This window comes from Lycorma delicatula, chromosome 6 (assembly GCF_047948215.1).
Source record: "Lycorma delicatula isolate Av1 chromosome 6, ASM4794821v1, whole genome shotgun sequence".
In the NCBI taxonomy this organism is placed as follows: Eukaryota; Metazoa; Arthropoda; class Insecta; order Hemiptera; family Fulgoridae; genus Lycorma; species Lycorma delicatula.
The window spans coordinates 83,590,384-83,607,102 of NC_134460.1; the positions used below are offsets into that span (position 1 = coordinate 83,590,384).

Below are 16,719 nucleotides of genomic sequence, written 5' to 3' on the forward strand. Positions count from 1 at the left end.
GGGAAGGGATATAAAATCTGTAATCTTGCCTCAATCCCTACCTTGACTCATTCTTTTCAAGGGAGTGAATGAGGATTTTTATTTTATTTGAAAATTCAACTTTCATTCTATACTGATGAAAACATTGAGTTCAAAATAAGGTATACACAAAAAACATTTTGATAAAAGAAAGTAGCTTATTTGATAATTGTATAGGTTACTATCGCAATTTTTGTGGTGGGTTGGCAATTGTATCCGTCATATTTTTAAACGTATTAGAAAGTTATTAAAATTACAAAGTTATCTCAATTTTACGCCACCTTTTTTTCATAATTTTTGAATGTCTATAACTAAAGTATATTAACGGTATAAAAATACTAAAGATATGTTTTTCTATACTTAAATAAATGTATACAATGGTAATTTAACTTTGAAGATATGCAATTAATTTACATGTTTGCTCTATGGAATAGTGTCGTATTTTTAAAATAGCAACGAAATTTTTTTCTTTGGTGTTGATTAATTTTATTTTTTTAATTAACGTTCTAAAATCTTGAAGTTAGGATTTTGTCAGTTTTATTTAATGTAGGTTACATATTTTTGAGAAGCCCTTAAAAAATGCCCGATTTAAACAAATATATAGTAATCTGTTTATCTCTTAATATAATTGATTTTCGGATCTGTTTAATCTTCAAAATTTTAGTTTTGGAAAATTGGGGAAGGGACAGTTTATAATTCCTGCATCATTTACGAAGTTTGTATGCGTGCAATACACTGTAGAAAGATATTTGATCGTATTGATTTATTATTGCTTATATTACATTAAAGATAAGTTACTTTTTTTATATTAATTTAAAAAAATTGGGTTGATACATTTTTATATTCCTAAATTTTTTTATACGTTTCCATAATTTAAAGCAATGCGAAATTTTACTTTACTTGTTTGGTTATTTGCCTTTAGAAACATGTTTGTACACATATTCAAGAAAAAATAATATTTACTGCAAGTTGTGAAACAAAAGAAATCGTTCTAAATTTTCGTTTCATACTTGTATTTTCGTAAATTTAGGATAGATCATTATTTTAAGTTTCGTTAAGAACTAACTTTACAATAGCAATACCTCAGTACAAGTATTTAAAGTTTCAGTTACGTATCTTAGGTTCAACTGTTTTTAAAGTAATGCGAATTATAATTTTATGTATATTTATTTAATAATACTGCAACCTTAGCTACTGAACCCACAACTCTAATCTGACGAGTGGTTTCGGCTACAGGTATACTGTTCGACTAAGTTTGTCCACTGTACAAGCACACATTTTAGCATCAGAATAAAAAAAATGCAACAACTATAATCGTAAACTTAAAGTAATACTTAAATTAGTGATAATGTTTATTAAAAATACCTGGTGTAAATATACAAAATAAGGTATTGTGGCAAGTGTTATCGTGTAAACCGGTTGCAACCGCGTAAAAATTTCGTCCACGAAAACAATTTTGATATGTGTAAAGCGTGGATTTTTTTGTTGATTTTAATTTTTTTGTACTACATATAAGGTGGATTTTTTTTTAGTTTTAATTTTTTTGTATTACAAATAGAACAACGACACGAACATATAAAAAACGAACCGAAAATATACTGTTAATTTTGTGTTACGACATGTCTGAATGGGTCCGGAACAATAACTGAATAAATACATAAAATTCCGTTGCCAGGATATAAAATTTGAAAAATATCGTATTTATAATTTTTTTGGGACATTTAAAAAAACCCACGATTTCCATTAAAATAAATTTTTATTAATAAAAAAATAAACAAAATTTAATTTAAAAATACTTTTATTAAAAACATGTATAAAAAAACAATTTTTAATAATTCACTCTCATTCATTAATCTTTCTGGCGGCTTAGGTTATGTTTACAAATGTTGAATTTTAAAACGAGGCTATGTCTTGTCTTTAAAGATTAAAATTATGAGTTTTTTTCCATTGTTGTGAATAGAAGATCCATTAGAAATAATGAAAAATATCGTCTTATTGAACAATATAACTTATAATATAAAAATACATATCTAACCAACAAATACTAAATTACTTTTATTATTAATTTATATAAAATTTTGATTTTATTCTGCATGCTCATGAGAGCTCTGTATTCATTTCCTCTCTTAATATAGTTTACTTCAGCCATATAGGTGAATCATAACTAAAATGAAACCGTATCACTCCTTTATTTAGGTTTGAAGTGATTTTTATACATAAAAACAAACGTTTTTCATAGTGGAGGGTATTGCTCCTCTTCAACCATAGTGTGGTATTTTTTTTGGTTTTGAGTGACGTATTAAAAACTGTAAGGATGAACACTATAATCTATTTAATATTTAAAAATCATAGTTAAAAATAAGTTACGCTTTTATAATAAACAGAAAAAGTACAGAAAGGTAAGTAAACTGTTCCAAACAGAATAAAACTAACAAATAACTAATATTTTATAAATGTCTGTTAGCTAAACATTTTAATAAACTAAATGACTTAATAGTGAATTTTCAGTTCGGTTGTTCCAGTCAACATTATTATTTTAAATTTACATCCAAATTGTGGTTGCTATAGTTGTTATAAAAGTTAATAACAATAACAATAATAACAGATACTTTTTATAAACATTTTTAAATCGATACTACTCATTGCCGAAACTGAAACCTATCAAGAACTGCTATTCAACTGTCACCCACGACTGTATTAAAATCACCTTCATGTAAGGAATATTATATCCACAAATTGAATAAACAAAGTCGTAAAATAACCAATATCTCAAGTGTCTGTCATTTAATCTAATACCCAAATTAATGTCACGTAATCATATGTTTTTGTTTATTTATTTTTATTTATAAATAGGAAGAAGAAGAATTTGTTTTGTTAAATTTTTTTTAGGTTACATCACATCGAGTTGGATTTAAATCTAATGTATTGTATATGTAAATATATTTGTAGCAATACGTTCTGTAGTAATCTTCATTTTATGGTGAGGACAGGATTTCAGAAAAAAATTCTTAAAGTGACGTTCATTAATTAATTAATTCAGGCATAATTAAAATATTTCAGTTTCAACGTTTTATTTTCTTTTTTGAATGCAGTTTATTTTTATTGTTTTATGAACAACGAAGTCGAGTTCAAGTCAGTTAAAAATATGGTGTGCTTAATAAGCGAGAAATATATTTCTTCCTAAGTTTGATATACTTTAATACTTTAAAATTCTTGTAGATCGTTTCAAATAAACAAGGTATGCGATATTCTTTTATCTTATTATTGATAAATACATTGTGTGAATAGTTTACAAAACAGTATTTTATTCCTAGTGAAAGGTAATACACCTATGAGATGTCATAAAAATGTGATACAGCTAAGAAACAATTTATATAGGGAGTTAAAGTTTATTTAAAAAGATGACGGTCATTCAAAAATCAATAATCTTGGAAAATATTGTTATGATCATCGGGTTAATCATCAATAAAAAAAGAAAAAAAAGTGACGATCTAACTTAGAATTAAAATTTTTTAAAGTTTTTGACTTTATAAACTTAATTAATAATTTGAAAGGACATACAAATTATTGATGGACTCAGCCTATTTGACAACAAGTAACCTCGGACCCCTCAAACTTGACTTTATAAACTACTAAGTCAAAAACCACAATATAGCGACAGTTACAATCAGCGCTGTGGTAAACCCAGCATATGCGAAGATTATTGACTTTTGATTAAGCGTCATTTTCTAGATAATTACCAGCGTTACTAATAATGATATATGGTAAAAGGAACTGCTAATGTTGTATTCTAATATTATTACCACATTTAATAATCTGAGATTATCTGCGCGTTGAACTGAGAAAAGTCTGATTATAAGCATACACTTTTTAAGAAATTTGCAAGAGGTGTTATTATTGTTTTCTTTATGAATAAGATCTTTTTTGTTTGTCAAAACAGTAAACAAGCAATCGTTGAAGACAAGCTCTTGATGTACTGTTTGAACTATTAATCTCTAATTCCTTTATATATGGATACACTCATTCATACATACATACATACACACAAACACACACACATATATATATATATATACATACAAACACACACGCACACACCAATGACCTTCAAAATGAAGGTTGCAACGTCATGAAACGTTGCAATGACGACTACCTCCCACTTTTCTTACTGGTATTGATAAAATATTTAGTCACTAAGCGTGAATATTTAGAGGGTTTTCCGGGAACAATTGGTAAACCTGGTTTCATTTATTCTACGAGGAATTATTAACTGAGATTCATCTTTTCACCGAAGTGATCGAACTGCAGTTACGGATGCGCCATCGTCTCTAAAAGGAATTTCTCATTGAGACTGCTTTCTAAACCGGTCGTAAAATTACAATTTTTGCTGAATTTAAAAATCACCATTGATCGTTGCACACTTGGTAGCTAACATAAAACATCTCTTATTGAATACAGACAAAATAGTACGGAAGTAAATTCTTACCAATGAAAAATTAAAGAATAACGTATACAACTTCAATTTCATGAGGAGTCCTGTAAGTTTTCTATTTTAGCAATAAACTTTAAGATTGAAGCGTAATAAGCTTCAAAAACAAGCTGACAACAAAGTTGTTCTACTTTGCTGGCATTATGTAAATAAGTAATTTATTCTTATACAGTGGAAAAACACATGAAAAAAGTTTCAACAAATTTTTAAAATCGTTACTTTACTTTTTTCTGCTCCCCACCAGATAAATCACCTCCACATAAAGTTTTTTGATTTTTCTACATTCACTATGTTAAATGAAAGAAACTCAAAAAAATTTCACTGAACAATGTATCACCAATATAAAGTTATCAAGATTACTATTTTTTTGGGTGGGGAGGGTGAATTATGATGAAACATTATTATTATATTATTATGAAAAGTTAAAAAAAAACCCAAAAAGTTTTAAAACATTCCAAAAATCTATATTTTTAAACTTTGATCGGCTCCCCTAATCCTAATTGCGCTCCCAAAGTGTTTAGGGGTTGTTTCCATTACTTTTTTTAGGTAGCAAATAGAAAAAAATAATTTAAAGCTACAAAATTTGGGTAACCCGTCCAGGTAGGAAAAAAGTGGTTACATTAATGAACGGCTTATTTTTATTTTAATTGTAAATGAGTGTGCTGGAACAAATAGATTAGGATTAATAAACGAAATGAATGTAAATTCTAATTAATAAATCCCCAAATTCCCTTCCTTTTTCCAAAATAAAAAAAAAAATCTTTTTATTTTATATTTTTTAACCCTAATTTTATGACTTTCTAGGCGTAGTAGTAGTGAAAACGACCCAAAGAATACGTCGAGGCAATATTTTGGGTAGGAGAACCTTTTTTTTTTAAAGAAGTGGAGGAACCCATATACGGGCGCTTAAGCAGTTTTTCGGGCTCGCTAACAGGTTCCCCGCTAGTTATAATAGAACCGATAAAAGTTTAAAAATATCCATTTTGTGAATTTTTTCATATTTCATTTTGATTATTTAAACTTCTAATAATAATATTAAAATAAAATTTCGTCATAGTTCATCCCCACAAAAAAATAAATCTTTTGTAATTTTTTTTTGTTTGTCATGTACATTTTTCAGTAGAATATTTTTTAGTTTCTTCCATTTAACATAGAGAACGAAGACAAATCAACAAATTTTCTTGGGATGTTATTTTGAGGGTGGGAAACAGAAAAAGGTAAAAAAGGGATTCCTTTTTTGAACTTTTTTTTACGTATCATTATTTTTCCACTTAAGAATGAATGTCGTGGTTATTCATTCTTTGTTTTTAATTTGATGCTGAATTTTTAAAATTCTAGATTTGAATCGACTTTTTTAACCGATCTAAAAAAATTCTCAATTCAATCTATACTTTTTTTTTGTTCTAAATTCCAAACCTTGGTAATATGATTTCTATGATTCTTTTTTATATATTGAAGTAAATTCCTCAGATGTGTTGTTTTTATTATAAAATTTTACTTTCCTCTTGTAGAAAGTTGTTATCAGTCCAATTTGGGCATATGCTGTTTTCACCGCATCTTGATGTTTTGACATCTAAGGAACCCTAAAAACGGGATGGAAATTTTTCGGATGTACGTGTGTGTTTTCGGTCTTGCACTCCTTATATCTCCAGCACTACTGGACCGACTTTGACCAAACTTGATTGGATTATTTCTATATATAGGGCATTGATGACATTGTATTTTCAACTTGAACGGTCAAGGGGTGAGGCTGTACAGCAAGTTCACTCTCAGTATCTCGAGATTTCAGCTAATTAAGGTCTTATTTTTCTAGACACATTTGTTAACAATTAAAAAATAACACCTGCAAAATACGTTTTGCAAAATCGCATCCCTACTCCGAAAATGATCTAGATAAAGTGGCGGGTAAGTGGCTTATACTGCCTCAATAGTACCCCCTCTCACCACAAGGAGTGCTAGTGTAGCACTGACGTACAGTTGTAGTCGCCCACTATGTTGTGATGTCCAGGTGAGCGGTAGAATTAAATAAATGAATAATATTTTAAGTGGCCACTAGTACCACACCCGCGCGAATGAAACACGGTATGCGGGCGTGCTTTAGTCAGAATCATTGAATTTAATAAACAAAAAATATTATATTTAAATAAAATGTGTGTGTGTTTGTGTGTGTGTGTGTGTGTGTGTGTGTGTGTAAGCCGTGCATCAGAAAAGAGCCGCGTGTGACGGGAAAGTCCTACAACTATGTTGTTAGCTTTTTTTTTTATATTACCTCTCATTTAAACCTAATTGATGTGAAATATTCCCAAGAGACAAGAAGTAACTGGCGATCTGTTATCTTTTCAGTTATTTATATTTTAATTCAATCAATAAAATGCTCTAGATGTGTGATAAAAACTAAAATAAGGCAAGCTGTCTTTTAAAATTTTATGAAGAATTAAGATTTTTATGAAATTCTTTGTTTTAGTATTAGATAAAAGATACTACCCAATCGGAAGATATGTACGATGTATCTTCTAAGAAATATTTACTGTATGTTTAAATATATAATTTTATAGGTATGATAAAACTTGAAATTTATGATGAATCAAATTTACTGATATTTTCTATTGTATTCGATATTTACAGGTTTTTTTTCTTGTAGATAAGAATATGTTAAGGATGAAGTATAAAACTTAAAAACATTACGTTATTTTATATTAATAAAATAACTTGAAATTAGTGAATAATAATAAAATAAAATATTTTTTTTATCTACGAATTTTATGTGAATCGATAAAATTTGTCGTTAAGTTAAACAAAGAAATAAAAAGTAAAAAAAAAAAAGAAAAAATAGAGGATAAGGTAAGGTGAGTTGTTGAAGAGGAGAAAACATAATACAGAGTAGGTCGTAGTCTACTAGAACCAAGCAGAAAGTTTAGATTCAATGTTACCATAGGGAAAAAACTTGTAATGGTTGATGGTTAACCTGAGGCATGACTGTGCCTAAATAGACCCTAATAGAGCTTTAACCATAAAAATAATAATCTGGCTTAAAAATTTCAGTATTATCAAGAGACAAATAAAGTTTCTTTTTTATCAGAGCACGTACAATATACGTATACATATATGTAATATATTTTATGAGTATTTTTATATTGATAACAAAATTATTCTTAATTTCTTTTTGTACGATTTAATAAACATTTTATTTCTAACAAAGGAAATAATTTTATTTAAAAATTATTTGAAGCTTTCTTCCATGAGATAACATTAAACAAATTATTTTAAGATCTTAATTAAAACCCCCAATGAGATTAATAACTTTATTTTATAATTCAATTATAGGTTTACCAGTAAATTTGAGTATTCAATAATTTTAGTTAAAAAATGTACTTCTTTTCTTTCTGTAAAGAATTTTTTGTTGTGTGTGATCATAAAATTCACAAATCTCTGCCGTCAGGGAATCCGTAAGTTATTTCTTGATCGTTTAAGTACCAATCTAAGAAATTTTATAGGCCTCATTCTTTTTTTAACTTCTTTTCTTAACTTCGTAATTTTTATATTTTAAATGATTAATTACTTTCAAAGTGTTTCTAACTGGAATTAATGAAATTTTGAACCTTTTCTTTTCTTAGAAACAGAATAACAAAACTATTAAATTTTATTTTGATACTACACTGTGTCGCTATATACTTCAGATTAGAAGTATAGGTTAGAATTATAGTTTAATTACAGTTTAATTAGAATCAAAGTGACCACTCCTTGAGCTGTATTGCTAATTGAACCTCAAACACTAACCAGTTGAGTAATTAGGGTACTTAAATCCAATTAAAGTCAATTATATTACAAACTAGGTTTCATTCGGCATCTTTCAGCTTTAAAAAATAATTGTAATAGCATTTTTTGATTATAAATTCTATCCAAGTACAACGAAATCAAATTTTATCCCCAAAAAAGTACTAAAAATTTAGTTTTGGATGTTAAACTAATTGATTAATACCTGCAAGAAAATTTGAGGCATTTTTAATGGTTAATAAAAAATATATGAGCTTAATTCCATATGTAAGCTACGATTTTTATTTTAAAAGATATCAATTCTAAAATAAATTTTATTCTAACTTTAAAAATAAAATAAAAATATTTAATAGTATTTTTTAATTTAAACTATTTTATGTTTATATTAAATAACCAAACGAATTTAAGTGGCTTTACATGCATGCAGCTACTTTAATAATTTCAGAAAGAGACCGAGCCATTCCGAAAAACCCACGCTTCTAAGCGGAAAATTGAGTTATGAGGTAGTTTCCTGTCTACTTCTTTTCTTATTTTTTTAATTAAATGTACTGTGGCAGTCATCATACCATGCCCATTGAAATGTAGTCTATATTTAGTTGTAAAAGTGACACCTTCATCCTGTTTTACCTGTGATTCTTTCTATAAAATAAATATTATTACACTCGGAGAAATAAAATTTGATTTAGCTACTAATTTACTAAGTAATTGTTGCTTCATAAGAAAATATTGACCAAACTGAATTATTTATTTGTTTGATTTTTAATGATTAAACTAAAATCAGAGGGAATATTATTTTCATCTAGGTAATCGTAACTCCATTTTATTTATATCTCTGCAGTATTTAGTGTTTACTTGGGTATGAAAGTCTTTTTTTAGTTTATTTTCTGTGTTTTGGATGAAAATCTGGAGAAAAAACCAATTAGTAATCGATTTTTAATTTTAGGAAAATGGAAAATCATATCATTGAAAATTATCACTATTTTGGTATAAAAAACCTGTTATGTGAAGATGTTTTATATCTGATTAGTACCAATTTTTCTTCTGTTTGTTATAGTAGAATAAAACACTTCATTTTTAAGTAGCAGAGCTCAGTATGGTTGTCATGAATGCACCGCTTTTTGCATCTCTTGGGACATAAGAAAGTAAATATCAGTTTTTCTGTAGTATTTGTAAATATTATTGAAGGTGATCGTGTGATGTATTTTAAGTGTTTCTGTTGAAATAAATAAAAAAAGAAAGAATTCTACATTTATATGGTTCTGTTTATATAAAGTGTTTTTTTTGTAAGAGTAGAAAATAAGAATATCATTACTGTGGAATAATATTTATGTACAGTTTTTTTAATTATATATATATATATATATATATATATATATATATATATAGTCTAACAATCAATAATATTATATTTTCTAATAAATACATTAATGGGATTGTAATATAAAAATCATCTAATGTGCCACTTTTTCATTGCAAGATTAATCTTTTGTTATATTAGACTACATTTCCTGTTTGTTTATCCTTTACGACTGTAAAGGATAAACAAACAGCTTGCCTTACGTTTTTGTTCTCAATGTTTTTTATTGGTGATTAAAAATTCATAAGATATGAATTGTGCAGCACCTTAACAATTACACCTTCATAACCGACTAATAGTTATGGACCTGAAAAATCGACTCTTTTTGGAGACAATGTTTCATACAAAAAGCTATCATTGAATATTTTTGACAATCTTTTCGTGGTGTTATTAGGAAACATGAATTATCCTTTGTCAGTCATGGTAAACATTAATCTATCTTCAAACCTAGGCATTGTACATTTATCTACGACTATAAAAGGATTTTTAACACCTTAAAACTCCACATACTTAAAGCTGGAAAATACAGGTGGTAGTCACCTCAATGATATCACTGATTCACAGTCTGAAATTCACAGGATTTCAGTAAAGATTTATATTCTGTCCAAATTATTTTTAAACTTATCGTATAACTTCACTTGCCTTAAATTTCTTTGGGATGGCTTCTATCATTAGTGTATTAACTGATTAACAGTACTTGTATCTCCGGTAAAAATTGGGACTTTACTGCTAAACGTTTTCATTTGTATCGCCTATGCTTATTTATGGATGTGGATTGTTATGTAGGATCACGCCTGAAACTCAAATTTGAGTAATTGTGAGAAACATTTTACTGTCAAGTTTAGTCTAAAAAGAAAAGTATTCTTCCTTCTAATAACTATCTTCAATGACTCAGTTTATTCCTAGGCAAATACTTTCACATATTTTTTTCCAAAATGACCACGGTCCAGTCAGTATATGTAACTAACTGGCAGTTGATTGCGTTTAAGGGTTTTTTCAAATTGTATCGTTAATAATACTCAAAATAGTCACAAGATCAAAACCTCTCTGATAGGAACTTTATTTGTTGTGAAAATAAACTAAACCACACAATTCACTAAAACTCTCAGCATCTCTCGCCAAAATTGAACATAACTAAAGCCGTTTCTGTTTTGTATTAGTATTTTTTTGGTTTATAAAAATTCTTTTGGTGTCCTCAAGCTGTTCAATTTTATTAGCGGATAAGTCTGATTATTTCGTCCTGCTGTATATAATAATAATAGTTTTGTCTTTCAGCTATTTGTTTAAATTAGAATAAAATTTTCATATTTCTACTGTACATCGTAATTCATTACACAAAAGTAAAATGAATTTTTACTTTCTTTGAAAGGAATTTTAAAATTAGTTAAAATAAAACAAAACAAAAACCATGTTTTACATTTGCATCATGACTTGTAGCACTAATTCATTAATGAAACCATAAAGACAAACTTTTATAAAAATTAAGTGTCTTGTTATCAACTGAATAAAAGCAATCCATCAAACGTTTTATGTAAATTTGGACCTATATCAAGAAAAAAATATCTACCCTTAGAAAAACTTCGTTAAATGAAAAGTAGTTGTTTATTCCTACCAAAACGACGAAGATTATTATATTGTCCAATATGAAATTTTTACGTTCTAATACCAAGTAACAGTTATATTTTTTATTCGTACTGTATCTGTATTACCAGAATCTACTATGTAAGTTACAAATTTACGTAAAATACCATTAATTTGCTGGGTATTAGCAAATAGAGAACAATATGTATCTCACTTCATATATTTTGATCATATAAGTACCGATTAACCGTCTAAAAAAATTCACTGACAACATACTTCTACGGAGCAGGAGGTCTTAGCATATTATTTTAAATCTGTCTATTCTTATTGGATAACTGGTAAGAAATTAATTTTTATTGCAAATAATAATGTCTAAAATAGTGATAAAAACTAACAAATAAAAATTTTCTTAAAATCTGTTGGTGATAAATTGGCTGAGTTTCCCCCCAAAAATTATCAGCATTTTAATGATAATATTAAAAATATATTTAATAAATATTTGCGTTATAATTTAATCCCAATAATAAAAAATGTATTTGTGGATGATATCTACACTTTATATATGTTAAATGTAACAGCTCGTAAAGGTTGTCCAAATTTTTATTCATAACAAGAAATTTAAATCAATTATGTGTAAAAAAGAAGTTATAATTCAGTTTGCTGAGATGATTTATGTACGTAAAATATTTAGTAACCATCTATAGCTAAAAAGTTTACATTTGGGAATAGAAGTAATTTCTAGGAAGAGTTCCAAATTTTAACTTAAAAAAGGATACCAACCAAACAAAGTATGTACGCATGTGTTTTTACATGTACAGTAGTAATGTTCACACACAAACACACATTAAAATAAATGTATACTGTTTTACCCTAGGAAAGTAATTAGTTTTATTCTTTATAGCGAGAAACGAACACAACAAAAATGAGACAAAAGGATAAAGTAGGACGAGTATGTGCGCGTGTATATGTTGGTAACAGTGGCAATATCCCCTAGAAGCAATTGCAGAATAGTACGCAGAGGTCCATAGGTACAGAAACGGGACTTCTTGTGGTACAAATTATTTTCCCTCTAGGAGGCACACCTGTCCCTATAATAAAATTAACCCCACTTTCCCTACAGCTTCCAATTCAGCCATCTTGGCTTTTCTTCTAGACAGAATTTATGCTTTGTCATCTAACTTTAAGGGTTGCTCCTTAAATAACCTGTTTCAACTAGTGTTGGTCTACAACAATATTATTCCGGTTCTAATCTTTTTGTTATTTAATTTTAATTGCATTTCTAATTATAATTTTAGAATTCAAAAATTCTACCTAGTTGAAATCAAAATAAAATGATAACTGAAATGTCATAAATTTGTTTTATGATGAAAATCATAACCAAACTTTAAACAACATTTAACTATACCCGTACTTTTTATAAAAATCTTATTCTTAGAGGATTTTTATGACTTCTTCCTGAGGAAATATCAGTGAATAAATATTTAATTTTTGTGGTTTAAAAATTAATAAAATAGTATTACATTTATTTTTCTGAAACCTTTTCTAAACAACCTAAATAAATTCTTGCGTAGCTCTGCGCAAACCGACTTTTTGTTGGTTCATTTTTTTAATAATATTATTGACGATTTTTTGTACAAGAAATATACATAACATAAATTGAATGAAGAAACTAAAAAAGTCATAATTTTTTGTTTAATATTTAGATATATTTTCTGTTTATAAGAAAATTAGATTATATGATTAAAATTAGTTTAAATTCGTGCACCACTATGACTCACTGCATAACCCCCAAATTAAGGTTATGTTATCTGTTGTCAATCTTAAATTGAGCGTAACTGAAGAACGACGCAATCAATCATCAAAAGATTTACACATGCACAACTTTAGACACACTACTACAGCATATCTTAATTTCAATGAAATTGATGTGGTAGAATGAAATTGATATGGTAGCTTTGAAAAGTTTCGAATAACAAGATTTTACACACATGAATGGTATTTTCATAATCCTCATACTCACAACCTAAAAGAAAATTCATTTTTAGCTTTTAGCCCCAAACCCCACCATGTGACTGAAAATACCACAAATTGAGGTATTGTCTGTTTAAATTGAGCGTAACTGAAGAACGACTAAATCAATCTTCATCAATTTTCACATGCACAACTTCCGATTTACTACGGCATATCTAAATTTTAATGTAATTGAAACAGTAGTTTTGGGCACTTTCTAATCACAAATTTAACACATCGGGCTCTCTCACACTTTCTCTGTCTCTCGCTGTGTATATATATATATATATGTACATAAGAATTACATTTTAAGTGAATGGTATTTTCATACTCCTCATTTTTCAAAACGTAAAGAAAATTCAATTTTACTTTCCAATCCCACCGTGCGACCGAAAGTAATATACCAAACTTTTATTCGAAAAGTCTGTAAAAAGGAGATGGTTAAGTCAACTCAACCCAAACGTTTGCTTTTTTATATATACAGCTTACTCGTCAATAAATTAATTGACATCTTATTTGTTTTATAGAGGAAATTCTTTTGATGGTGTCCTTGTAACGTTTTACTCATAGTTTTAAGTGAGAAACATTTTAAATAAAAAATTGTATTGTTTTCATAGATGATTTTCATTACCCTGTCGTCTTCATCGATTAGTAATTGAATATCACATGCACAGGGTGTCCCATACAAAACGCAACCCATCAATCACTTATCCATGAAATTTCAAAAGTCAAGCTTACTCCCTTACTCGTTACTGAAATGAACTCGTCCAACATCTGAACATCGCGGCGACGCAGTAGAATACTACCGATAGTAACAACAATGCAATGATAACGTTCAGTGTATTACTAGAGACAAGATTGTGTTTTCGCTAGATGAACGTGTTTTCACTGTTGGGTCGTACTTCAGTACGAAATCAGTGGTTGTAGTGCAAGATTTGTTTCGCCATAAGTACCCAGATAAACCAGCTCCTAACAAAACATCAGTATTAAGGTTAGTTGCAAAATTTAGAGAGACCGGTTCTGTTAATAACAAGGAACACAAAAGATCTGCGTCAGTGTTGAATACAAATACAGTCACTGAACTCAAAGACCGATTACTCGCCTCGCAAAATAAATCGGATCAGACGTTTGTCTGCTGAAATTAATTTGTTTAAATCAACTGTTCATCGGGCGACCGAACAATTACAATTACGACCTTATCGCATTCAAACGGTTCATCAACTTCTTGAGCCCGACAAAGAAAAACGGCTACAATATTGTCAATGGTTCCGTCGATTTCTGCGCGAGGGAATTAATGTTATGGATTCGTTATTTTTCACAGATGAAGCACGGTTTCATTTGGATGGCTACGTAAACAGCCAAAACAGTACAATTTGGAATTTGGAGCGCTGAAAATCCCCACGTTTATCACGAAAAATAATTACACCCGCAGAAGTTGGGCGTGTGGTGCGCGATATCGCGGAAGAAAATAATCGGTCCTATTTTTTTCGAGTACACCATTAATGCAGAACGATATCAGGATATTTTATCTCAGTTCATTGCACTCTTGGAAGAGGAAGACGGACACTGCTGGCTACAACATGACGGTGCGACATCGCACTACGCAGGTTCAACTTCTGATTTCGTTGAGGAATTCTTTGTAATCGTGTTATCGGTCGAGGCTTGTGGCCTCCAAGATCTCCAGATTTGACTGCGGCGGATTTTTTTCTATGGGGGTTACCTCAAAGAAAAAGCCTACAGCAACAAACCACGAACACTTGAACAACTGAAAGTCAATATTGAACAAGCTGTATTAAATATCCAGCCACAAACTTTGAGAAAAGTTGCAAGAAACGCTGTAAAAAGAATTGAAGCTTGTATTTAAGAAGATGGCGGCCACTTCCAATATTTACTCTAAACGCAAGGTAATGGATGGTAATAATAAAAATTACATTTACATTTACACATGCCTTTTTATTATTTCAATACCTACCAATATAAGGTTGGGTTGCGTTTTATATGGGACACCCTGTATTTATGATATCCAAACCATTTTAACACGTAAGTCCTAGTTAAAAAAATATTAAAAAACTAACAGAAAAAACTAATTCATATTCTCTAATGTGTTTACTTTTCAAAAGCACAATATTTTTACAGTTTCGTCCTGGATAGATTTTCTTAACATCTTTTTTGTGTATACCTTTGCTTATTTATTACAAGACCTTCTAACTTCTTCGAAACTGTTTATTTTCATAAGGATAACTTTTGTTATTTTGAGCAATCCATATTAAAATTTAAAAAAATTATACAATAATATGAAGTAGATATTAAGAAAAGTTTAACCTTAAACGTTAGAAAAGAATAACTTTTCAATCTTAAATTTCAACCATGAATTCGACTCGAAATTAAACAATTTACTATCCTTTAATTTAGCAAAAAACTCTAAAATCTAGACATTTAAAATGTTGAAAATATATACTTATTAATTTTTAGTGCGGTTGATCTTTAAAGTCGGTTTTTTGTAATATTTCTATAAATTCAAAGAAAAGAAAAAAATAAAGTATAAAATTAAAAGAAAGAATAAAAGAAAAGAAAGTATAAAATTACATGAAAATCTTTAATGAAAAATCCAAAAACGTTTATCTATACTTAATTTAAAAGAGTTCAAATATACGACACTCCTCACTTTTAGTTTACCAAAATGTTTTTATTTATATCAATCAAAAGGCCTTATCCTTTAAATTTATATAATTGTTTGTAATAAACATAATGATTTTTATTTTTAAATGAAAAAAATATAAAGCAGTTTTTAATTAAACAACGTAAATGAAATTATTGATTAAATAAAATCTGGCTTTGTCTATATAGCCGATTTTATTAATATATATTTTTTAATATTGCATTAAAAATCATCTAACATATTATTTAGATTTTAAATTAAATCCTAAACGGAAAAACATTAATAATACTTTTTTTTTAAATTTATACTGCTTGTTTTTGTTCTCGATGTTCTCATATAGTAGGTTAATGTATAATACAAAGAATTAAAATCTAATCTTCCTTGTTTAAAAACTATAGATATGAGTGTTTAAAAACTAAACATTCAGTTACGTTAAAAAATATAAACAGTAACAATTTAATATCAATCAAAAAATAATTCGTTAATAGATTAAAAAAAGGATAACTTATTAATTCTGGTACCTAACTTCTCAAATTATTTTCACAAAAGCAGTCTCTAATAAGCAATTAATCAAAATTCCGAAACATGATAGTTTTAAAGTTACAATCAAAGTTTCTTACGGTTAGTCAAGCTCATCTAAAATTATCGAATTATAAAAAAAAAATTATAAAGAACGAGTAATTAATCAAAATATATAGACTTAATTCTACATAAATATTAAAAGTTAATATGTTAAAATTAGCTGGACGGATGAATAAATTTATATAGACTTTTGTTACAAAAATAAAATGATTTAAATAAGATATCACTTCAATGTAATAATACTCCACC

The 16,719-nt window shown here is 28.2% G+C and overlaps 1 protein-coding gene across 20 annotated transcripts in view; it reads right to left on the minus strand.

The window, feature by feature from the left end:
- LOC142325978 (CUGBP Elav-like family member 1) overlaps nt 1-16,719 on the minus strand; it is a 1,952,897-nt gene that overhangs the window by 1,577,594 nt on the left and 358,584 nt on the right. The gene's annotated exons all lie outside the window — the stretch shown is intronic.